The following is a 25101-nucleotide window of genomic DNA, read 5'->3' as shown; positions in this document are numbered from 1 at the left end:
ATCTTGGCCTCTGAAGATAGAACAAGAAGCAATGGGCTTAAACTGCAGCAAGCGAGGTTTAGGTTGGACATTAGGAAAAAGTTCCTAACTGTCAGGGTGGTCAAACACCCGAATAAATTGCCCAGGGAGGTTGTGGAATCTCCATCTGTGGAGATATTTAAGAGTAGGCTAGATAAATGTCTATTGGGGATGGTCTAGACAGTACTTGGTCCTGCCGTGAGAGCAGGGGACTGGACTCGATGACCTCTCGAGGTCCCTTCCAGTCCTAGTATTCTATAATTCTATGATTGGGTGACCAGAACTGCACACAGTATCCAAGGTATGAGCACACCATGGATTGATGTAGTGGCAGTATGATGTTTTTCTATCTTATTTTCTGTCCCTTTTCTAAGTCCTTTGTCTAAATATTCAGTTAATTATTTACCTGATGATAGCAGATGTTTTCAGTATCTATCCAGAGTGACACGAGGATCTCTTTCTTGGTTAGTAATAACGACTTTGAAGTCCATCAGTTTGTATGCAGGGTTGGGATTATATTTCATAGTGTGCCTCACTTTGCATTTATTGACATGGAATTGTTTCCGACAGTTTGTTGCCCAATCACCCAGTGTTTGTAGAACTGTCAGATCCCTTTGTAACATTTCGTAGCCTGCTTTAGACTTACAAAGTTATTCAGGATAGGAATAGTCTACAGATATTGCCATCTCACTCTTCACTTCTTTTTCCAGATCACTTCTGATTATGTTGACTTGAACACATCTCAGTACAGATCCTGGCAGGACCCGAATCTTTACTTCTCCCCAGTGTGAAAACTGACTGTGTGTTCCTAGTCATTGTTTCCCATCTGTTAACTAGTTACTGATGCATGAGAAGACCATCCCTTTTAGTCCATAACAGTTTAGTGTGCGTAACAGCCTTTGGTGAGGCACCTCATCAAACATCTGAAAGTCCACCGACCCCCCCCCCCCCCCGCCACTCGAAGAATTCTAATGGATAGGTGAGGTGTGACTTTTCTTTGGAAACGCCATGTTGACTCTCCCCTAGCCCATTGTGTTCATCTGTGTGTCTGTTAATTCGGTTCTTCATGATTTTCAACCAGTTAGCCCAGTACAATTGTCAGGATGGTTTCTGGAACCCTTTTATTAAAAATAAGACCGCATTATATTAGCTGTCTGCTGTCATGTGGCACAGAGGCCGGTTTAGGTGATAGGTGACATAGCACAGTTAGTAGTTCTGTAATTTCTTGTTTAAATTCCTTCAGAACACTTTGGTGATACCATCTCATCCTGGTGACATTACTGTGTATCAATCTGTTGTAAATGCTTCTCTACTGACTTCTCTACTGGATATGAGTCACCAAGGTGCCCTTGTAGCCAAGAAGGCTAATGGCATATTGGGGTGCAGTAGAAGGAGCATTTCAGCAGATCTAGGGATCTGTTATTCGGCACTGGTGAGGCCACATCTGGAGTATTGCATCTAATTCTGAGGCCCCCATTACAGAAAGGATGTGGACACATTCGAGAGGGTCCAGCAGAGGGCAACCAAAATGATTAGGGGGCTGGAGGATGTGACCTACGAGGAGAGGTGGAAGGATTTGGGTTTGTTTAGTCTGCAGAAGAGAAGGGGGGGGGGGGATTTGAGAGCAGCCTTCAACTCCCTGAAGGGAGGTTCTGAAGAGGATGGAGAGAGGCTGTTCTCAGTGGGGGCAGATGGTAGAATGAGGAGCAATGGGCTCAATTCACAGTGGGGGAGGACTAGGTTGGATATTAGGAAAATCTATTTCCCTAAGAGGGGAGGAAGCACTGGGCTGGGTTCCCTAGGGAGGGGGTGGAATCTCCAACCCTAGAGGTTTGTGAGTCTCAGCCTGAGAGCGCCCTGGCTGGGATGATTGAGTTGGGTTGGTCCTGCTTTGGGCAGGGGGCTGGACTCAATGACTCCTGAGGTTTCTTCCAGCCCTATGATTCTATGACTTCTCAGTCTGAGAGTTTCTGCTGTTTGTCACCTAAAAAGAGTGGCGCGAGGTAGAAATCACCCTTCTGCACTGAAGACTGATGTAGGAAGTTCATTGAGCTTCTCCACATTGGCCTTGTCTTACTTGAGTGCTCCTGTAGCAGCCTGATCATGCAGCAGCCCAACAGCCTGTTTGGCAAGTTTTCTGCTTCTGGTGTATTTTTTTAAAATGCTGTTAGTTTGTGTCTTTTTTGCTATTGTCTCTTCACATTTGTTTTTGGCCATTTCATCGAACTTTTACTCTTGGCCTGCCAGAGTTTATGTTCCTTTCTGGTTTCCTCGGTAAATGGGAAATGAGCTTTGGATAAGGCCCGCGTTAATGTCTGAAAGGTAACAAGTATTCAAAATTGCTTAAGCACAGTTTGGTGATTATGATAATATTTTTGTTATTTTGAAAGTAAAGCACTTACTGTTAATTATGACTGATTACAGCATTCATCACACATTTGTGACATTGTTCTCACAGCAAAAATGGCAGAGCCCACCTCACCGGTAAAGAATGAACATCCTAATTTGAGAGCGGCTCAGGCCTTAAAGGTTTGGGGCGGGGGGAGGGAGCTCTTGTGAAAGTATGAGGTGTTGTTGCTTTCATACACCTACACAAGATTCTACAGAGGAGGGTGGTTTCTGAGAAATTAATGAGTCAGTGAATGGTGGCATATGTATGCTTTAACTCCTTCGGTGTTTCCCTCCCGTTCTAGTGTACCACTGGGGAGCCAATAGCCTTGCTGGGCCCTGAGAAATGTGGGGTAGGGGGCAGCTCTATGCTCCTGGAAGAGGCAGGGTGTCGGACAGAAGGGGTGGATGGGTGCAGCCATCCCTTAGTGCTACCTGAGGCCCACTGTGCCACTCCTCTAGCCTTCATGCCCTGCACGTGCCATGTGACACTCTGGCAGAGTATAATGGGCCCGGGGGTCACATTACCAGCCCCCAGGAGAGTTGTCCGCTTTGCCCCTCCCAAGCGGCGGGTCTGGTGTACACTGGCCTGCATTATTAAAGTTCACAGTACTCTGAATCTGCCAGCAAATATTGGAGGACTTATCAGATATAACGCTGATATTCTGGTGAGAATCCCTTCACCAAGGAAACACCGGGGTGTTTGCATTGCTCCCAGTAAGAGTCATTCTGAGCCATCATCCTTTCCTGTGTACATCCTTTCCTTAGCCCTCCTATGAACAACGGTGCTTCTCTCCCTCCCCAATTGCTTTGAGGCATGCACACTTGATTTGGCTAAAGACAAGATTAAAGATATGTTGATGACTTTCTTTTTAACAGTGGAAAACCGCTGCAGGCTATTTCTTACCCCACCTCTAATGATCTGACTGGGGTATGCAGTCCTTGCTCGCATTGAATACTCATAATGACTAAGCAGGGTGTGTTGTCGTTTTGGAAGCAACTTACGACTGTCAACTAAGGATGTAGCTGACATCTCGGCTGTCACACTTCTCCCGCTTGCTAATGAAAATTCTATGTTTAGCAGAGGTCTCCTGCATTTCCATATTGATAATCTCAGTCGTGTAAATAGTGTTGCAATGTAAATGTCACACTTCTTCCTGCATGATCTGCTTTCTCCTTGGCCACTGGACACAATTTTCTGAAACTGAGGAAGTCATCCATCACGTTTCTCAGGGGAAGGCTAAGCAAATATGAGCCTGTGTCCTGGTGATATTTCCAATTTATCAGTGACTATTATTGCTATTATTTATTATTATCATTGCACTTAGCAGCCCCAGGCATGGAGCAGCACTCCAGTGGGCAAGGTGCCATACAAACACAGAGCAAAAGGAATTTACAGTCTGACTAATCTAAGGCTACATCTGCATTACAACAGAAAGACAGCTTAAGCTACACAACTCCCGCTATGTGGAGGAGGTAGCTGGAGTCGACTTCCCTTAAGTCTAGTTACCATGAAGTCTACGTGGTGGGATGCTGATGGGAGAAACTCTCCCATTTATTTCCCTTATTCTTTTCATCCAGAATAGAAAAACAGGGTCAACAGGAGAGCGATCTACAGTCGATTTGGTGGGTTTTAACTAGACCTGCTAAATCAACCACCAGTGGATCGATCTCAGAGCATCGACCTGGGCTGTAGTATAGATGGAGCCTAAGTGAGAGCAGATCCCCAAATTCAAGAGAATTTTACTCTATACCAATAAGTTCCCCAAACTCTGGTTGTTTCTCTGAACTTTATACTCTACTGACTTTCTGGATCTACAGAAGTGAGTTAGAATCAAAATAGATGGTGGTGGTACTACCTTCCTGCAACTTGGCAGTGGATTAGAATAGGTGACCCTTACGGTCCCTTCTAAGCCTAAGATTCTATGACCTTTGAAGTGTTAATGCAGAGAGAAGAACCTTCCCAAGTGTCATAAATAACTCTTCTGAAAGCATAATGTAAGTTGTTGTGCTGTTGCTCATCAAGCCAGAATAAAAGTTTATTAGCAAATAACTTCTAGTTTTTTAACAAATGTATCTGATAATTAAATTTTATTTTGGCTTTGCTGTGCCAAAAAGCCCAGAAGAGCTTGTGTCATACTTTCAATAGAGCTATTTATATGCTACGTGTGGCCTGCAGATTACTTTGTAAGTAGTGTTCTTCCACCTACTCTGCAGAATGAGTCTAGAGAAACTAATGAACAGCCATTTGTCTTCACAGGGATCTAAAATGCAATAAAGGACCTATCATGGTATCTAAAATGCATGAAGGTCCTCATGCTTCACCCTGCCTCCTCTCACTTTCTCAGAAGACAGCACTAAAAATGAAGGACTAGGCTGCCTGCTCATGTATTTGAAAGTAGCTTCACTCAAAGTTAGTGAGGTTCCACCAATGTACATCAACACTGGACATGGCCCAAAGTGAGTGACCTGTTCTCCAGTTTAGTCACTATGTCATGGTTTTCTTTTCATACATTCATAGCTTTTATGGCCGGGAAGGAGTATTCTGATATTCTAGTCTAAAACAGCCCAGTGTTTCCTCCATCAAGCCCATATCTGGTGGCTGAGCTAGAGCATAAATTACTTTTTTGACAAATAATCAGGCTTTATTATAATGGGAGCCATTTAAGAACCTAGATAGTACAGTTGGCAGAAATTTTATGATATTTAGTTTTCTCCAGGTTTTTTTTTTGGCTGAATTTTGGTGAAAAGAGAGACATTTTCCTCAGTAGCCACATCCCATTTTAACAAGTTCTGCTAGCAAGATTAAATAAGACAGAAATCAAGCAACCACATAGCACATTTCCTTAGAGAACAAGCCAGTTAATACTGAAGAAATTTCCCACCCTAGAGTTACTGGAGGGGCCTTTTTAAGAATGATGAACAGAGCAGAGGTTCTGCCCAGTAGCAGCCATTAATAATCCCATGACATTTTCCATCTGAATAAAGGTCTTAAAAACCATTATCCTGACCACAGTCTAATTTAGGCAAATACATTCTACCTATGTGCGTCACTTAAGACTAACACAAGACACACAGAAAAGGGAAGAGCAAAATAGCAAATAAAGAGCTTTGATTTACATCATTGTGCAAGGCCTTGTCTACGCTAACCCTTGCCGTCAATCAATCTACATGACTTCAGCTACACAAATAGAGTAACTGAAGCTGACGAATTTACTGTGGTGTCTTGTGTGGGATAAAGCTGGTGGGGGCTACTCTCTCATCTTCTTGTCCCGATGGAATACCAGCATGGATGGACATGCATTTGGAGACTGATTTATTGTATTAAGCAGACATGATAAATCAACAGCCGATGGATCAATCGCTGCAGCATTGATCCCCGGCATAGTGGAGACAAGCCCTTTAATGTCAAATACCTCTCATCATTAGCTCCAACAGCAGTCTTCTTAGTCTTGAGAAAATAGCATCAAGAGGGGGCCCGTTAACAGTTTTAAATGTTAGGTATGTCCTGTTATCAGGAGTGTGGTGATCAACCCTTCTCCCTGACCTGTGAAGGGAGGACAAGCAGTAATGGGCTTAATTTGCAGGACAGGAGATTTAGGTTAGCTCATAAGAAAAACTTGTTACCCGGGTAGTTAGATTCTGGAATAGGCTTCCGATGGAAAGAATGGAATTCCCATCACTGAAGCTTTCAAAGAATAGGTTGGACAAACACCTGGTATTGATGGTCTTTGTTTACTTGGTCCTGTCTCAGCACAAAGGGCTGGACTTCTTGAGGTGCCTTCCAGCCTGACCTTTCTGTGATTCGAGAATTATGGATAGAGAGATCTGCAGTATCCGGGGCTGAAAGCTTTAAATGTAACAACAAGAACTGTAACACCTCTTCTTGTATATCTTTCTGGCTATCTAGCTACAGTATAAGTAATCACAGCTGTGAAAACAGAAGAGCATGCATTAAGGAAAACCCACGTCTCATCCGTGCATGCCACAGAACGCTATATGATCATTTAAAATCATAACACAACGTAGGCTGTGATGTGTCAGAGGATAAAAATATATATTTGATTGGCTATATGCCATAGTTTTATCTACTTAATACCAGTCTGAGAAATTAGTGGTCATTCAGCTAACTGGTATGTTCCAGCTGTGGGACTTTTTAATTGTTAGAAGCCAGGTCTGATCCAGGGAAAATTTAGTATCAGCACATTGCTGACTGAAGGCTCTTTCCCACAAAGCTTCTGACAAGGCCAGGAGGTTCTTTTCTTCTACTGTTTACTCACAATTGATTTCTCTCCTTGGCTTGTGTTTTCCTGCAATAAATATCTTATTGTAGCTAATTCCACGTTACTTTTTCCTCTGCCCATTATAACTTTTTCTCCCCTCAAAAGTCCTTTCCCAACACAGGTATCCCTCTGGGTGGTTGAATTTCACTGGAAAAAGGAGTGAGAGGAGGAAATCTTGGCTTGTTGGTTGATACTCCCCCTCCTTTCATCTCACCCTACAATCATTGCAAAGCAGCCTTCTAATATTAGGCTATCAATTTATTGTTGCAATATTTTAAAATTAGTATAATCTGTAAATAATAATAATAAATAATAACTAGCTGGTAGTATTCCCCCAAAACCAGAGTTATAATTGGCCCTGCATTAAAAAGTGATAGATAATAAGACAGAGAAATATCTTATTGCCTCTTTATAAATCCATGGTATGCTCACAGCTTGAACACTGCATGCCAATGTGGTTGCCTCATCTCAAAAAAGATCTCTTGGCATTGGGAAAAGTTCAGAAAAGGGCAACAAAAATGGGGTTTGAAATGGTTGCCGTATGAGGAGAAATTAATAAAACTGGGACTTCTCATCTTAGAAGAGAGGAGACAAAGGGGGGATATGCTAGAGAGAGATAAAATCATGCTGTGGAAGAAGTGAATAAGAAAAAGTTATTTACTTGTTCCCATCGCAGAAGAACTAGGAAAAAACTTAAACAACAAATGGTCCTGCAGCACTTTAGAGACTAACAAAACGTGGGTGATATCATGAGCTTTCGGGGCATTGGCCACTGTGGGCCGACAGGGCACTGGGGTAAATGGACCTTTAGCCTGACCTAGTCTGGCCGTTCTTATGTTCTTATTGTGCAAGGTGCTATACACACCCAGAGGCAGAGATACCCTCTCCTCTGCCTGGAGTGGATGGCAATTCGGATACTTGCCTCCCAGTTTGCCCCACCCTGGGGGAACGGAGCATCATTGCTGGATAGTCTTCAGCCTCAGGATGCTTTTCTGGGCCTCCTGGTTTTTCCAGCCGAGGCAGCAGGGCCTTAATAGAGGTTAGTGGCACATTGGAGGGAATGGACATTTTTTGCCTCTAGCGGCTTTCTGCCTTTGTGTCCAGGAAGCGCTTGAGAGGAGCAAAGGTGTTTTTGCAGGCTGCTGAGCCCCTGCAAGGGGAGGAGAGGGGAAGAGGCAAGAGAGATTGCACAGAGGGAAGTAAAATACTTAGGCAAGTGAATGCCGGGATCGATCACGGGAGCAGCTCATGCCTGGCTGGAGATTGATGGGAAGGAGATGCTATGCCTCGCTGCCCAGGTTTATCTAATTCCTTTCAACATCAATATTGTTTTTATGGCGCAGTTACCTAACCTAGTTGCCGCTTGCTATTTAATCTATACAGCTATTATTACCTGAATGTTGATGGGGAAAGCAGCGGGAGGATGCTCTGATTGGGCCTTAATTGCTGGACTGCACCTGCTCTGCACTGAGAGGATGGGAATGGCCCCAGTCTCCCTTATTGTTCTCAGCATCTCACGTCAGCGCGTTGAATCCACCTCGGTGCGAAAGCAAGCGCGCTGCAGTTCCTTTGCTGAAGGAGCTGTGAACCCACCAAGCATGCTTGGCTCTCCGCCCCCATTTGGAGCATCAAATGGAGATATTGGCTTAGCCGCTAATTACACATTTCCAGTGAGAGAGCCCGAGCTTCGTAAACCATCTATTGGCCGCTTGGTGTTTGGAATGAGCAGAAAGCTGTTGAGTTTGCATTTCCCCGGGTAGCCAAGTGAAAAGCCGCGCTCCTGGGGCTGGAAAACCATGAAGTGGTAAAGCAGAGAGGAAAACCCCCACAACTTTCCTTCAGGTAGAGGCCTGAAGATACATACGCCTTTGAGAATGAGATGTCACGCTGGCTTATTAGAGCCCGGACTGTTTAAAACAGAAATCGGAAAGCACAAGCGAAGAGCTGCAAGGGAGCTGGCTGGGTTTTATAAATGAACGCGCCATCTGCCTCTCTTGACAAAGTGTGTGTTGCTGACTCTGTAATGAGCAGGCATTGGAAAGCCGTGCGCTCACAGCGAATCAGAGATTCAGGAGTCAGGGCAGCCCTGTCCCAGTTCATCCACAGAGCTGACTGAGGTCGGGGCCAGAACTCAGGGTAGGTGGAGCTTCTGGTGGCTTCTTATGCTTTCTCCTGTGCCCCTGGCCAGTCCTGCCTCGGTGAGTGCCTCCTCCCACACCACCAGGGCTGCAACCCCTGTCCTTCTAGCAATCCCAGAGATTAGCCCTTGAGGCTGATGACATGGGAAACCACTATGCTGAAAGCCCAGGCAGGGAAGTAAGGATGCTCTTTTACTCCCATTGCCAGCTCTGCAAGAACAAGCCCTGCTCAGAGAAGGGTGGCCGACTCTTACGAATCCATCGGTGGGGTGTACTAGTGACACCTGATTTGCGTGCAGCTCTCAAAAGGAAAGAGCCTGTTGCCAAGGGACATGCCTTGCTGCTGAGCTAATAGTCAAATTAACTCTCTCCTCAAGCACCGCCCGTATGAAACCAACCAAAGGGGGAAGATCTCACAAAATAGGCCGGTGGTTTCAGATGTTTGCACAGAAGACCAGTAATGGTTCATCTGTATTTTAAGTGTCTGTTTATTGACTTTTATACACAGTATATTTAAAACAGAATTGGCATTTTCATTCTTTGATAAGCCTTACCGCGGGAGCCATGTTCGTCTGTATCCGCAAAAACGAGAGCCCTGTGGCACCTTGGAGACAAACAGATTTATTTGGGCATCAGCTTTCATGGGTAAAAACCCTCTTCATCAGCTGCATTGGACAGAGTGTTTTTTTTACACAGGAGAACGGATGCCCAATTACATTTGTTGGTCTCTAAGGTGCCACAGGATTCCTCATTATTTCCATTCTGTGTCTCTGAAAAGGTGAGAGGAAATTTCAGGCACTTCCTTGTCGTATTGCAGAAAAAGAGGACAAAAGAGGAGGCAAAACTGAGCCTTTCAGAGAGCTGGTTTCAGGTAGAATCATTTGAAGCATCATCATTTGACATGTAAACACGTTTAAGTGGGTTTTGTGGGGGAAAGCCCTGCACGGCTGCTCATAGGCCCTGCTCGGGTGTGAAGGAAATGCGAACGTTAGAGAAGGCTTCTGGACTCCAGAGGAAGTTGGGGAGAAAGACAGGGATGGGAAGTGATTCCCGGAGGATAACTCGGAGAGCACTTTGGGGACCAGGCACTGTTGCTCCTTCATGGATCAGAGCCCAGGGGAGTGGGCTGGCTACAGGAGGAGCCACACCTCCTGCCCATGACAGCACACCTCTGGTTATCAGAGGGCCAGGGCTGTAGAACCTCCCTACTGGCAGGTTGCACTATGTGCGCTAACCACTAGGCCACCTAACCCACCCAGGATTTGGTCTCCTCAGGAGTTTTGAAAATGTTCCCCACAAGGTACTCTGCATGGGGCATTGTTTGCCTGGGCTTTTGCTGAGGGCATGGGCAGAGGACTGTAGAGTCAGGCAGGTGGAGCAGGCTAGAGAGAACCCTGACTCCACTGAAGTCAGCGGGAGGCGTTTCGGCAGAGCTGTGCTCTCTTCTTGGAAGGTAGAGTTTGCCCATTGGGGATGGCTTGTGGAGGCATCGATCAAGTCTTCCTCTTTCGGATTGTTCCTCTTTGTTCGGGATGTCGCTTTAGAGAAGCTCCGGAAAATAAATACAGCTAATTGAATGTGCCATTTAGCAGCAGCAGGTCCGTCCCTCCAGAAAGACTCCCCAGCTCCGTTGTGTGACAGCTGTGCACTGTAAGCCGCGGATCAATAAAACCAGCCACTTATCCAGTGTTTTATGTTTATCTCCTGCAGCAGAAAGGAAAGCAGGGAGAAGCCGATGATTGCATGTAGAGCTTGTTGCAAAGTGCCAAGATTATTCTGCAACAAAAATATTAAAAGAAAACTTTGCACTGATTTTTTTTGTTTAGAAAAAATCATTTCAGTGTTTTTGTGTGTGTGTGTGTGTGTGTGTGTGTGTGTGTGTTAAGAAAAAAATACCATTTTCCCTTCTTTTCTTAACTACTTCCCCCTCCTTTTTTCCACTGCCAAAGGCAGAGGAGTGAGCCAAACTGGGCCTTTCCCCAAGGTTCTGAAACAGAAAGGGTTAGAAACTTAAAAAAATATTGTGGTAGAAAGTTTTTGATGTGAAATGTTGTCAAAACAAAACTGCAAAAGCAAATACATCCTTATGCACACACAACACACATGCAAATATTGTCGTGAAAGCCTGATTTTTAGACATAAAAAAGTCTTTGGAAAAATTCTGAACAGATCTAGTTTTGCATCTTTAGCTTGGAGCTAAAGCATTTTCCTAGCAGCTGAGTGGGACTTGCTCCAGGCCTATCTGTTAGTCCCGGGGTTCTGGGACACACGGTGGGGGGGGGGGGCCTTCATGCTTGCCCCCACCGCAGGGTGAGTTAGTGCTCACGACCTTTGTGGATGCTCGGGGTTTCCCTGCGGCTTTGATGTGGAGCCAGAACTGAGGGGCTCTGGGTTAGGGCTGGAGATGAGGGGCTTGGAGAGTGGGAGTGGGCTCAGAGCTGGGGCAGGGGTTGGAGCGTGGGAGGAGGTTCCAGTCAGGCAATGCTTACCTCAGGCTGTGCCCAGTTGGGGGCACTGTGGGGCTAAGGAAGTCTCCCTGCTTGCCAGCCCTGGCTCCGTGCTGCTTCCTGAGGCAGCCGGGAACTACGGCCAATGGGAGATGAGGAGCTGGTGCTGGGGGCAGGGCAGTGCACAGAGTTCCCCTGATCACACCTGCCCCTAAGGGCCACAGGGGTAGACCTGGGACTTCTGGCCAGTGGTGCAGAGACGTGCTGAGGGCCGGATGAAAGGGAGCAGTGTGCAAGGTGTGGAGCCGTGAGCAATAGGTTCCCCACCTGTGCTGTAAACTTTGTATATGATGGAAACCACGTCAAGTGCAGCAGCCCCTTTCGTTCCAGCACGTTCGCATCACTCAGAGCTCTTAACGATCTGTGTCAGTGCAGCCCCATGTTGCCTCTCCAGCCGATTGATATATTGTACTGCGAGAGACTGTCTCTTTCCGAGGGCTTGACATAAAGTCCTAACCCAACTGGACTCTTGTACTGGTGTCACTGGGCGTTGGATGAGGCCCTACCCTGACCAGTACCGTATCACTCATGCCACATAGGGCCTCTGATTTACTGCTCACGTTCCCAGCAGGAGGTGCACGTGAATTACAGAAGAACAACTGTACACAGAAAGTAGGCTTAAACGACCTGCAAGGGACGCTGGCAGGGAGAGTAAGGAACGAGCATTCACCATGTCGATGGGGGCTTCAGAAGAGCAACGCAGCCAAAGCATTTTACAACATGTACACGCCTGCTGAAGTTGTAAGCGACCTTGTGAAAGATTTAAAAAGCCTACAGGCCTGGAGCGGCCTGGCCAGGGGATTTCTCTGCTTCTTTCAGGAAGGGTCAGACACCTCTGTCTGTTTGCTTGCCGCACCGTACAAAACCTGGCGCGGTTGAAAAGAAACCGATAATTAGGTCAGTGGGGAAAGCTAACGACACGGCCTCATGTGAGCGAGCAGGAGAGAAGGGGCACTCCAGCTCTTGCAAAGGAACATTTTCTTTGGCTTGTCAGAGCAAGAAGGGAGAACGGTTTTGCCATGTGGATTGGGGACTTCTGTAGAGCGCACTCCAAAGAGGAATAACCGGTCTGCAGCCCGTGTGAGCTGGAGTACGATACTCCCCAGGGCTCTTCCTTCCCTTTCCAAGTTCCATCGCCTTCTCTCCCAATTAGCTCCTTCCTCTGGCTTGCACTGACGACGTGGCTTCATCTTGTTCACTTGAATAGCTGGAGAGAACAGGGGACAATGTATTAAAAGGTGCAGGCAGAAGAGCAACGAGGGTAATAACCAGCATAATGATACATGATGATGGTGAGGAGTCACTGCGGTAGCATTCCCAAAGTCAGGGGTAGTCAAAGGGCAGGTGGCGGGCCAAATATGGACTGCCAGAGCTTTTGTATGGCCCCTGAAATCGATCTTTCCTTTACTCATTATTCTCATTAGTGCCATTATTCTTATTGTCTCTGGAGTCCAGATATTGACTATACCTTGGCCAAGAAATGTGGAACTTGACAAAAAATAATAGCCTGCCCGTGCTCTAGGGGCTAGATATTTCCAAATGACTCTGAAGATGGGGCCACTCCAAAGAGCGTGTGATCACCGGGCACACAGAGGAGTAGATGAGGGGGCTCTGATGGCAGAGACGCAGTTATGGGAGCCCAAGAGCAATTGCTGGAGCTGGGTGGCCTGGGAGAACGCACCAAGCCCCGTTTAGGATTGAGCCCAACTGGGGAAGAGCTGGGTGCTAAATTAAAGACGAATCCCAGCTGTGTGGAGGAGGGAGACTAAGAAAAGGATTTCAGGGCAGCAGGAGGGGAAACAGTAAGACCAGGCAGACATTAGGGTTTGGGGAGCTCTCCTAAGAAGGCAGCTTTGTCCACAGGCCTGGAGAGAGTCTGAGAAGCCACAGGGATGGAGCAAGCTCTCTGGATGAGCCTTGCTACAGGGGTAGGACCCTTGGACGCACCCATGGGAAAGAGAGAGACGTGGGGACAGCTGCAGCAGTGGTAGAGGCAGACGGGAGCCCTGGGAGGCAATGAAGTGTGCAGGAGCTGGAAAGGACTCTGCAGAGCCCAGGGTGGGACAGAGTCTTTGGGGAGAGGGCCCAGAGATTGGTCAAAGTCGGAAGAAGTCCAAGGAGGCAGCAAGGAGTTTGAGGAAGCTGAGCGTGTTACAGGTTCCTGAGCTGGAACCCTCTGCAGAAGGAGCATCTAAGTTCCGGTACTGGCTGCTGGGGAAGGTAGGGCGAAGCTCTCTCCCTGCCCTTAATTCGAGGGCCCAGAGTTGGGCTGAAGATTAGGCATAAGGCCACTGGGGGAAGGTGGCCAAGTTGGGCAGCCTCTGATGGAGGTTTAAAGGGGATGCAATGCAAGAAAGGCTTTGCAGGCCAGTGCTGAGCCATCCCATCGCCTCCAGGGAGCTACATGGGTGGGAATGGCTCAGGGCGGGAAGGCAGACCCAGGAGGATGCAGAGGAGGGAATGGAGTCTGCCTTGCTCCCCTGGCACTGCGAGGGCTGACGGGGGTAAAATGCATCGCCACTGCTCGACTGCAGAGTCCCACAGGGAATGGCTGTCGGCTCAATGGGTGCACTCTGAAAGTCCCGTTCCAGAGCCGTGGGGAGCTTGGACCCACCCATAAAATGCTCCTGTGGCACTTGCACTAAGTAAGCGCCACCGCTCTTGCTTCCCTGGAACAGCCTTACTCATCTGAAAGCTCTTTCTGTGTCATGATCATTCTGCCTCCTTGTGCTGGACTCGGCCTTGTCTTCACCTCTGCTAACCCAGCCTAATCCATGCTCCGTTTCCCCCAAAGCTGGGGCATATAGCTGAGTCTTCTGCCTGAGCTGCACCAGTCCCCTTTGGTAGCCTTCCGCAAGCCTCTGAGACTATATCTTTATATATTCTCCCTGTCTCATAACCAAGGCCTGTTGCCTTCCCTCACACAGTTCTCAGCCGTGTTCTCCCTCTGACCGGCTCTTCTTCATTATCTGTTTGCTTTTATTTTACTCCTCTTCTGGTGGCCTTACCATGTCCACTAGAGTGGATTCAAACCTGTCTTCCTCCACCGCTAAGATCCTTTCAGTTAGCTTTAGGGCTTCAAGTTATCCTTTCTGGCTCCTGACCTTACAAATGGTGCAGGCTCGCAATGTACAGTTCCCAGGACAACTCACCTCGCAAATGACAAAAGAGTCTGGAAGTGTTCTGTGAATAGTGTTTTGACTCTAACCAATTTGCTTTGACTGTAATCATTCTAGCAAACAAGTTTATTGGCAGGAAGGTTGACTGAATCAGTGCTTTTTTAACGTGAGTGTTGCAGAGTATTTGCCAGACATGAATTTTGAATGTCTAATTGCAAAGATCTGCTTCAAGAACCTGTTTTTAACACCTGCACTCCTCCAGTCAGGGCCCGGAAATACGCCATTTGATGTATGTGCCCAGTAAAAACAGCTCAGATTTCCAACATCAACTACGCGCAATGACTGGCGTGTGAATGAGCTGCAGAACAGGTATTATTCATAGACACTATGCAGTGAGTAATTCTGAATAAGTCTGGGAAAATTGAGATGTCTTTGTGAACAGTTTGTCAATGGGAAACCGTCAAGATGCATCAAAGAAATTCTTTACTATGAATCACTCACTGTGCTTTCTTCACAAGGAGCAGAGGAGACGACGGCACGTAACTTTGCTTGGGCTTCACGATTCTGCACCCTTGCCGATTTCACGATTCTGCACCCTTGCCGGTTTTGAAGTTTAGGCACTGGAGATCTGACTTCACTTCCTGCCATGGACTTTGTGACTCTAGGCAATGCCTTTGGTCTATGTGCCTCACCCTGCTATTTCTGTAAAATGGGACTGAGGCTACATCTTCGCTCCATCTCCCCTTGGGCTGGTTCTGAATCTTGCAGGGGGAGGAGCATTGCACACCTGGGAGCTTTCCACAGTTGCCCCCGGTATTAGCCAGACTCAAATGTTTTGGGTCCCAAGGCATAACTGGGAAGATGAGAAGAACATGGCTGTTGGAGAAGTTTCGTAGCTGTTCTTTGAAGGGTTTCCAGACACGTTCCCTGGATAAATCAGGCACTGGCCGCTACTGGAGGCAGTGAATAATGAATTGTGATAACGAATTGTGCTTTGTTAGCAAAGACTGTGCCTGATAGCAGGTTAAGCTGAACAAGTAGAACTGTATTAAACGCTGAGCCCTGCTCTGTTCACATGGCTGCATCACTCCGCGCCTAAGTCCTTGCTTTGCTAATGTCCCCTCACTGCCCCTCCAGGGACCATGGGCCCTCTGACTCCGCTTTGCTGGCCATAATACAGCTCATGCATTTCACAGACATTTAAACAGCACCCCTGAAAACAAACGGATGCCCATATCCCCCGCCCAGGCCCCCGGGCTTGCTAGCATGTAGCTGTGGGCTTGCTTTTACCACAGACTCACCTGGATGCATAGGCTTGGAGCTGGTTGGGGGTCCTTGACAGGCCATGGTGCTGGGGGTGACCTGTCTGTCTCTGTCACCGATCGCTGAGTTGTGCAAACTGTCCTCTGTGAAGCCTCCACCATCCCTCGGAAGGCTCTCGCTGGGCTTCCTGACACAAGATGGCTGATTTAGTCTGGCAGTCCACACTGGATTGTTGGTATTGGCCAGCTAACACAGATTAAACATTCATCTGCCTTGTGCTTACTAGAATTGTATGATGGGCTAATTAACACAGGTTTATAGCAAGTTAAACAGATGACTAGTCCCTCCAACACGTACGGCGCCCTGGGAATATGCATGGAGAGCTGACCAAGAGAAAGGAAAATTGGGCCACAGGAAACATGATGCTCTGTGTCTGCGTAGGCTGTGAGGCTGGTTTACAATGGTGTATTAGTCTGAGAGGTGCATGGATGCTGTGTGATGGGCACAAATACAAATGTTAACATGGGTAAATGTGCAGAATTTCATTCAAACATGCCCTTAAAGGAGAAGCCATCTGTGTGGCTGTGCTTCCCTCAAACTCCTTTTCAACAGAGATTTCCTTCCAAAGGAATATTGCTCCTCTGGAGTACACCCATCCTGAGCCTGCCCTTGCCATGCCTGGCCCCTTGGCAATTTAATTTGAAACATTTTTAAAAACATGTATTTTAGGGAAAAGGTTCCCCCAGACACTTGAGTGTTTGTGGATGTTGTTTGTGCGAGCACTAAGATGACCCTAATGACTCTGTTCTTCCACATCCCCCCTTCCGCACTGCACTAAGCGTAGGTTCCCTCTCAATGGTCCCTCTAATTTTTTTCATCTATGTGCAGAATAAATTTTATGTGATCCAAGGCATGTGCAGATGTGCACCACCCACAGGAACACATGCTGCCAGCTGTAGGTGCTCTGTTCATCAGCTGGGTGGCACCTGGCTCTCGCCTAGGTGGCCACCCAAGCACTCAGCTGACCGGGTGTCATCTAATGTATTTCAAGCTGTGGACTAGCTCCCAGTGCTTGGTTTCAAAGTCAGTCCTGGGGGGTGGCAACTGCCTTTCGAAAGCACCTGTCAGCGTCAGGGGGCAGAGAGGCTTCCAAAAGAAAAAAGTCCAGAGGATCAGTGCTGCATACTTATCCCCATGCAACATGAAAAGCTTGCGCCATTGACTATTGGCGCTACAAGCTACAGTCACTTGTTTCTCCTCTCAAAAGAGGAGGCTGTTCAGAATAAAGCCAGTTGAAATAAAAGGTCATCTTTTGAGAGAGGAGCCGTGTGCCAACTCCACTTGCTGGGCCATAGCTAGTAGAGAGCGAAACTCAATGGGAATAAAAGCCGGAGCTCCAGTGAAACAAGAGGTGGAATTTGGAAACCTTAGGAGAGAATGAGAGTTTCTCGGCTTTTATTCTTACACCTTGGATACAAATGAAAATGTTTCAAGCTTCGTTTTTTCTTGCTATGTATTCACAGCTTTATCTGTGTTGCCATGTTGTTTTATAGTGCATCATTCCGTCGCAATTTCTTTTGTGTTATTACTAAACACAAGAGAAGCCGGGAATCTCATATATATTGCAGCTTAATCGACCCTGAAGATTTAGAGCCCCACTTCCTAATATTTAACTGACTTGGGCAGTTATACTTGAAGTGAAGATGCAGGGGAAGCCTATTCATCTTTTTACAACCCTTTGGAAAAGAAGCAAACAACAGTGAAAGGCTCACTCTGCGCAGCTGCATCGTCCAATAATTTACCACAGCAGCTCTCGGAAAAGACAGCTGGTATGCGCTGCCAATGGATCACCCTATGGCAAGTCGGTACCCCGCATGGCACCTAAGGAAGGCCGCGTTTCTTTAAAGTGCCTCTGTGATTGACACCTGACTGGCTGTGTAGCGTAAGCGAGCGTGACGGAGGGATGTAGCTCCAGGTTATGAGGTGGCCCAAAGCCAAGCAGGCATGGTGTCCCAGATGCCCGATTCCAACTCATCTCTCCCGTTCATGCCGAGATGCTTCTGTGTCTGCTCCCCTGGGTGGGATATAGGGGAGTGCGAATATGGGACCTTAATCTGTTACCACCCCCTAGTGGCACATTGGGGAGCTACACCCCCTGGGACTGTTCCTCTTAGATGGACACACCCAGATCTGCATTTGTTGAGTCCTTGTTCTGAGCAGACCCCTGTTGGCCAGGTCCTTGCTAATGTCTGTCCTGTTTGCAGTGGGGTGGAGGGGGAGTCTGAAGTTCTGTAGTTCTAGTTGGGGGCTGAGCAGCCATAGGCCTCCTGGGCTCAGGACCACTTTCTTCTGGGCCCAGAGTCACTTGCGTCTCCATTAGAACATGCATCCATGCCACATGCTTAAGGAAAATGCCACTGGACTCCTGAGGAAATTGTGAGAGTCAGCAACACTGCCGCTGTTGTAAGCACCAAACACATTACAGCGCACTCCCTTGAAAGAACCCCTTCACGCGTCTAACTGCATTTTGTCCCAGGCCCGGGGAGACAGCGTGTACATACAATCCACCCTTATCTTCCCTAAACATTATTTCACTCCCCATACACAGCACAACTTTCTCCTTGCGTCATCCCCTCTGCTTATTTTGGAGGCATGCTCCACAAAACATGCAGGCGCGGGGTAGAGTTGGGTCCCGGGGCTCAAACCCTGCCCTCTCTCAGATATGTGGCCTCTGACTGACTGTGCCAACCCAACACTTGGAGTGCTGCTTCTTCACATTTCTCCAACCTCGTGTGGCAGATGGCACAATTTGGCCAGCACTTTCTATCCACCTTCCACCACAGCCGCATTTCTGTGTCACTCCACTAAAGCACACTCCCACATGGCATGCATTGGCAGCTCCTGGTTTAATGGGAGAGGTTGCACAGACTGTCTGTTTCCAGGCACACCTGAAAATCCCTGCAAGGGCCGAAGAGTAGCTGGCTTTGCGTGTGGCTCTGGAAACGAGGAGGGGCTTACCTATTTCCAGGTAGCATAGCCATGCACCTGGCCCCCATTCCTGCAATATCTGCAAGAGTCATGATGAGAGTAGTAGCAGGAGTTTTCCTATAAAGGCCCCAGGAGCTAATTGTTCCACACTACTTGGTACTGGTCGCATTTTAAGAAAGAGGCAGTCAAGTTGGACAGAATCCAGAGGAGAGCCTAAGAAATAAGAAGAGGTTTGGAACGGAAAGAACTGAACAGTTTGTCTCCAAATGAAGGCTTGGGGGGTGGTAATTAACTGCTTTTAAATATGTGACTCTTATAAAAAGGACAATAGTCAATAGTTTTCAATGAGGGTAGGATAGGAGAAAGTTTTTAGCCATAAAGATGGTAAACTCTGAAATAGAGAACCTAGGGAGGATATGGAATCCCCGTCACTGGAAAGTTTTAAGAACAGGTTAAACAAACACATGGTTTAGGAACTGTTGATATTCCTAGAACTGGACATAATACTCCAGCTGAAGCCTAATCAGCATGGAGGAATTGCGTTTAGCTTACAACACTCCGGCTAATATAGCCCAGCATGGTGATCGCTTTTTTTGCAACAGTTACACTGTTGCCTTCTGTTTAGCTTGTGATTTGCTATATCCCCTAAGTCCCTTTCCACAGCACCCAATCCTCCTTCTGCAAGGAGAGATGGACTAGCTAATGTTTGGGGTCCCTTCCTGCCCTGTATTTCTGAGGTTCTGTGTCCCTCAGGCACCACCCAAATCCAGATAAGATCTACAATTACATGTTGTTCTGCATCTGTTCCGTTGTTCTGGGGCTTATTCCTTGTCATTATGGAGCAGCTCTGTCCCATTCAAAGACATTTTCATGTGTATTTTCCATTCCCCTTGTTAGAAGCTCTACTCAACAAAGCCATTTAAGACTGGCAAGCAAAGTGAGCTAATGTGACTGGATTCTGGTTCCGCCTTTGGAACAGCTACCATTACTGAGCTTGGTTACAAATGGCAGTCACCTCTCTCTTCTGTGGTGGAGAAAGGCAAGGCGTTCTGGGAGCGGTGAAAGGCCGGCCCTGGCCTGCACCCCTGGCGCAAAGGGCCCATGACAAACATAGCAGACTTGGCTAGGGCTGCTCTGAGATGCATTTCATATTTCCTGGTTATCTGGGGAATATCTGGCTCTGAGGATTAGCCCAAGAGAAATTGATGCTTATGTGGAGTCTTGAGTGCTCACGATCTCAAAGCTTTCCCCTTGGGAATACTGGCGGGATCAGCTGAAATGTTGGGGCTTGATCCAAACCCCATTGAAGTCATCAGAAATATGTTAACTTCAGTGGACATTGGATCAGGGCTGCAGAAAGTAGGGAGGATAGCAGGTCGTCTGGGCATGGCAGAGATTCTATGGTGGGTACAAAGGAATCCAAGGACATCTCCCTTTAAAATGGGTCCATTATCAAGAGATCTGGGAGAATCGTAGAATAGCTGGGGCAGTGAGAGTTTTGGGAGGTTTTCAGTGTGTGATCCTCCCTTATGATGTGGATAGGCATGCTTCTGAGGCCAGACCTCTGCTAGTGACTGCTATAGACCAGGACGTAGGTCGTCAGCACAGTGGGGGTCAGCCCTAGTGGTCAGATTAGGAGTCAGGAACCAGAGGTTGGAGACAGAGTCTGGAGTCAAGGTAGGGATTGGCCTGGAGTCAGTAGGGAATAGAGGCAGGGATCTGGAGGGTGGGAACGAGACAATGCACGGGAGTCAGGCGAGAAGGCAAGGTCTAAAGTAACAGCCAAATAATGGAAGCACATAGTCAGAAAATTCCTGCACTGCCCCCTGGCTAACATAGCGAGCATCAGCCAATTGGAAAGACTGAACAGCTCCTCTTCCATTCTCTGGTGAGTTAGGTCCGTCAGCCCACTCTTCCCACTTATACCTGCAAGCTGCTGGGTCATGACTGAACAGACAGCTGCCTTGAGACCCATCGCCCTGGGTTTGAGACTCACTGACCCTCTGTGACCCAGTATATATCCTAAACCTTGCTAATTGCCTGGCGATGATGGGGCATTTGTCTACTGAATCAGGCAGATCTTCTACAGATGACAGTAGACCGATTAGATCAATAGATATAACGCTACATTGCCACAAATATATTTTTCCAATTGATGTTTCTTGGAATGTTTTAAATAAGAGAGTGTGAGCCTTGCTTTGAAACTGAAGGGAGGTTGGGTAAGGAAAGAGCTCCAGGGAGGGGCAATAAATGTGTTTATATACCATAGCATTTTGCATATACTGAATCAATTCCCTATCAAGTGCAGATGTACTTCAGCCGACAGACAGTAGGTTGTATTCATCACAGCTGAGCTAAGGTGAGGATGCTCCTTAAAATCTATTGGTGCAATTTCAACATTAGTTATTTCAATGTTCTGATGTTTCAGTCAACCATAAGAACGCTCTAAGAAATGAGAACCCCCCTCCAGGCACCCCGACCCCCAATAATTTTGTACATAGTATTTCATAAGGAACATTGTATGTGTTCAAAATGGCACTTTCTTCTGAGCGCCCGTGTACTCTTACTCTGTTACGTTTTTATGGAAGGTAGTTGAAAACTTGTTACCAAGAATATAAAAGTTGACGGCTGTTTGTGTTCGGAGCAACATTTGGACTCATGCCAAACCTATCTTCAATTTCTATAAAAGCAGTGAAAATTACTACCATTACAATTGCCTGATTGTAGTCCATTATAATGAAATTAACATAAAACATCTTGAGAAGCATTTCCAAGTGGTGCATTTTTACACAGTAATCTGATTGGAAGCTATCACTAACGGAGGCAAAACTGCATTACGATTAACATGACACCATGCATTAATGCAAAGATAAACACTTGCCTGGCCAGAATGAGAATGGTTAACTAAATTGCATTTGTCTCGGCACATTCTCGTGTCGCCGAGGGAAGCCAAGAAATGGCAGTAGCTGAACTAGCGATGTAATGGAACACGTTGTCCATTGACGGAATAAATCACTTATCACAGATCAAAATGGCATTTAGGAGAGAAGAAAATGTATTCCCAAATATCATAGAAATATGTATGTTAAAATGTCAGTTCTTGCTTCAGAAGTATTTTAAGGAGCAAACTTTTCATCTTTGGAGTTTTGTTTAGCTGGTCTTGGATTCCACAGGCTAATGGAATATAGAATCATTTTCCTTTCTCTTAGATCATCGCACACTGGTTCTAGGGCTACACAAGCCATCCAATAAACAAACCTCAGCTCAGCATTGCAAGTATTCGCATGAGAACATGCAATAAACCAGCCCAATGTTGCAACCAAAATACATGTAAGAACATGCTGTAAATGTGTCCCAACACAGCACAAAGTGAGTAGAGAAGAAGAATTATACCAGTGGCAAAACTTCAAAAGATTTGAGGCTTAGTATGGCTAAGAAGCCAAAGCCAAACTTTCAGAAATATGGGTGAGAGACTGAAATTCCCAAGTCTCGTTTTGAAAAGGGAGGAAGGCTAGCTACAGAAAGGCACTTAAGCATTGTCACACCTAATGCCTAGCTCGAATCATCAGCTCCCTGTGTGTTGTATGGGAAATCTGGGGGCTGAATAAAGGATTCTTAGCAGCTAGCAAGCTGAGCGGGGAGCTACATATGCTAGCCAGGAGTGAAAGACAGACCACAGGGCCAAAACTTAGCTCTATATCCTCAAAGGTATTGAGCCTCATAACTTCCATGGATCTGTGCCTTGTGTTGGAAAGGAATTTGCATTGGCCAGGTACTCAGAATGAGGGGAATTCATGAATTTCCGCAAGAACACTGACGATCTCATGTAAGAAATCAGTGCTTCTCGCGGAAATGCTATGCTGCTCCCATTCGGGCAAAAGTCCTTTTGCGCAAAAGGGCCAGTGTAGACAGCTCAGATTTGTTTTGTGCAAAAAAGCCCCAATTGCGAAAATGACGATCAGGGCGTTTTTGTGCAAAATCACGTCTAGATTACTACGGACACTTTTCTGCAAAAAGTGCTTTTGTGGAAAAGCATCCGTGCCAATCTAGACGCTCTGTTCTGAAAATGCTTTTAACGGAAAACTTTTCCATTAAAAGCATTTGTGGAAAATCATGCCAGTCTACACGTAGCCTTAGAAAGGAAAGGAAAAGATGCATTATTTTAACAATGGAAACTTTAAAAGGCTTGGAAAGGTTCTGAACCTCCTTGCTTCAGGGCATCGGTCAGCCTAATTATTGGAGGTCAGGAGGAAATTCCCCCCAGAACCAGTCATGCCACATCTGCCTTTTGCAAGGTTCCTTGCACTTTTCTCTGGCACATCTAGAACTGGATATTGTTGGAGAGTGGCTCTGAGACTTATGGGTTTGCTCCACTCTAGGAGTTCCTGTGTAAGCTGCATGCTCAGCTGTTGTTCTTTCCCCTTAAAAGTGATTCAGTTCACCCTGAACAGCTCTGCTCAGAATGTACTACAGGTTTCTTGTGCAAAAGACACTCGCAAATCAATATTTCCATTGGCATTTCAGAGTCCAGCCTGCCTTTACCCCTCAGAGCTGATTACTTCGGTCTCCTGACTTGATTTCCTTTTTTCAGCTGCATAGACAAGTACCCTCTAGAGAAGAGAGGGTCAAAAGCTTCCTTCAGTGTTGGTCACAGAGCAAACATGTTCTACAAGGAGTGACCGTGCTACGCAAACCATGCTCCTGTTGATACCAGGTTGGCGGGGTGGGAGCTCACTCAATGGATTTTCTATAGCAGACCGGGACAGACCAGTGAACAGGAAGTTGGAGTCCATGCTCTGAAATATTGTGGAGCAATATGTGCAGTTTTACTGTGCGCCAAGAGCTATTGCTTGTTAAAAGACACTCAGTGAAGCAGAGCGCCCAGAGAGCCAGCTCCGCACACGGCGACAGATTTTAACTTCAGCACTCTGGTGATTTAATGCAAACATGGTCTCCATTTCTGGCTGTCATTGATTCTTGTGGGAACAGGCTGGTATAATAGACACAGGATGCAAAATCACATGCCTTGCCGTGCTGGCAGGGACAGTAACACATCGTCAGTGTATCAGGGAAATGATTCAACAGGCGGGAGTGTGGACAGGTTGTTTACATTCCAGGCAGCTCAAAGTGGAGGCCTGGAGAGCTCTGTTAATTCACAAGAAAGAGGAGCTGCGCAATGGATGTATTTGCCTCAACTAGCAAAATGCAAGTTTGCAGCACAACTGGGGGGAAATGAGATTATGAGAAGAAATGCAATTTTCATTGAAAGTAAAATCTGTATTGCGTCTCCAACTGCTCGGTGCACTGGGTTGTGTGTTGGTTTGAATTACTGTACCGGCTGGTTAATTTAATGTTGTCTGGGTTGTGTGGGCTTTGCTATGCCAATGGGCAGTTCTTTCTTCCAAGGCAAAGGGATGGATTTCCAAAGCAGCCCTCCCCCACCCTTGCAGCCTGAGACCAGTGCAAGGAACGGGGGCGGCGTCTCTTGCGTGTCAGGCAGGATGTCGATTCGTCTGGCCACACCACCCTTGCTCCCTTGTGTTTCCTACAGAGCAGTCTATTGGGGCACAAGGGGCTTGATCCTGTGCGGTGCTGAGCACTCTGGGCCCACACCAGGAAAGCACTGAACCTCCTGCTTCACTGGAAGCATGTGATTGGTCCCTGTGTGGTCCCAAGAACCACTGGTGCTTAAAGGGAAGCCCATGTAGAAGTGCTTTCCCGGATTGAGGCCAAGGAGGTGAAGCTACTTGTCCAAGGTGACACGGTGGGTGGATGGTGCAACCAAGCTGGGAGCCAGACGCAACCCGATTGTCAGGGTGTGCTCTAAGATGCCTCCTCAGCCAATGGATCGCGCATCAGTGCTGTCAGGTGACTGCACCAAAGCCTTGCCATGGCCACCATCAGGGAGGAAAAGGGGAAGCCGGCAGACTGGGAGCTCTCCCAGCATCTTTGCCAAGCCGGCATGGATACACGACGCTTGTACGTTTCTCCTCAGAGGGACACATTGAGGAGAAGTTTCCAAACCCTGCAAATGTGAATCCATCTTCAGGGAGCTCTCCAAGGAAATGCTGGTGTTGGAGTTAGCTGGTGGGAGGATTGGATCGGGAAGATATTTTACTGGAGAGCTATGAGGAGTTTCTAGCAATCCTCTGGGACAAGGTAGTGGTATGTAAGAAAGAGGCTTTGGAGAGCTGGACAATAACATGAGCGTAGCATTATTCACTTGTAAAGCCACCAGGAGGGGAAGAGCTGACAGGAGCTTTATGGCAGATCAGTTGAGGTTTTTTTTTTTTTAAAGTACATGACAAGTACTTGCCACAAACCACCCTTGAACCTTTCCCAAATCTGCACCCTGTTTAGAACTAGCACGGGATTATTTACTGGTACTTTGGTAGCG

General features: G+C 46.9%; 1 long non-coding RNA gene across 4 annotated transcripts in view; it reads left to right on the top strand.

Moving 5' to 3' along the window:
* The window catches only part of LOC112546584 (uncharacterized), a 392852-nt gene that overhangs the window by 137942 nt on the left and 229809 nt on the right, over positions 1 to 25101 (top strand). The window contains exon 3 of one of the 4 annotated variants that reach the window (XR_012903933.1): positions 14972 to 15501. The exons of the other annotated variants lie outside the window; for them this stretch is intronic. This is a non-coding gene — a long non-coding RNA (uncharacterized LOC112546584). Of the gene's footprint in view, positions 1 to 14971; positions 15502 to 25101 lie in introns of those variants that run through there. 4 annotated transcript variants of the gene reach the window in all.

This window comes from Pelodiscus sinensis, chromosome 5 (genome assembly GCF_049634645.1).
Source record: "Pelodiscus sinensis isolate JC-2024 chromosome 5, ASM4963464v1, whole genome shotgun sequence".
In the NCBI taxonomy this organism is placed as follows: domain Eukaryota; kingdom Metazoa; phylum Chordata; order Testudines; family Trionychidae; genus Pelodiscus; species Pelodiscus sinensis.
Note: the sequence above shows the minus strand (reverse complement) of the source record. Positions and strands in the feature narration are given on the sequence as shown.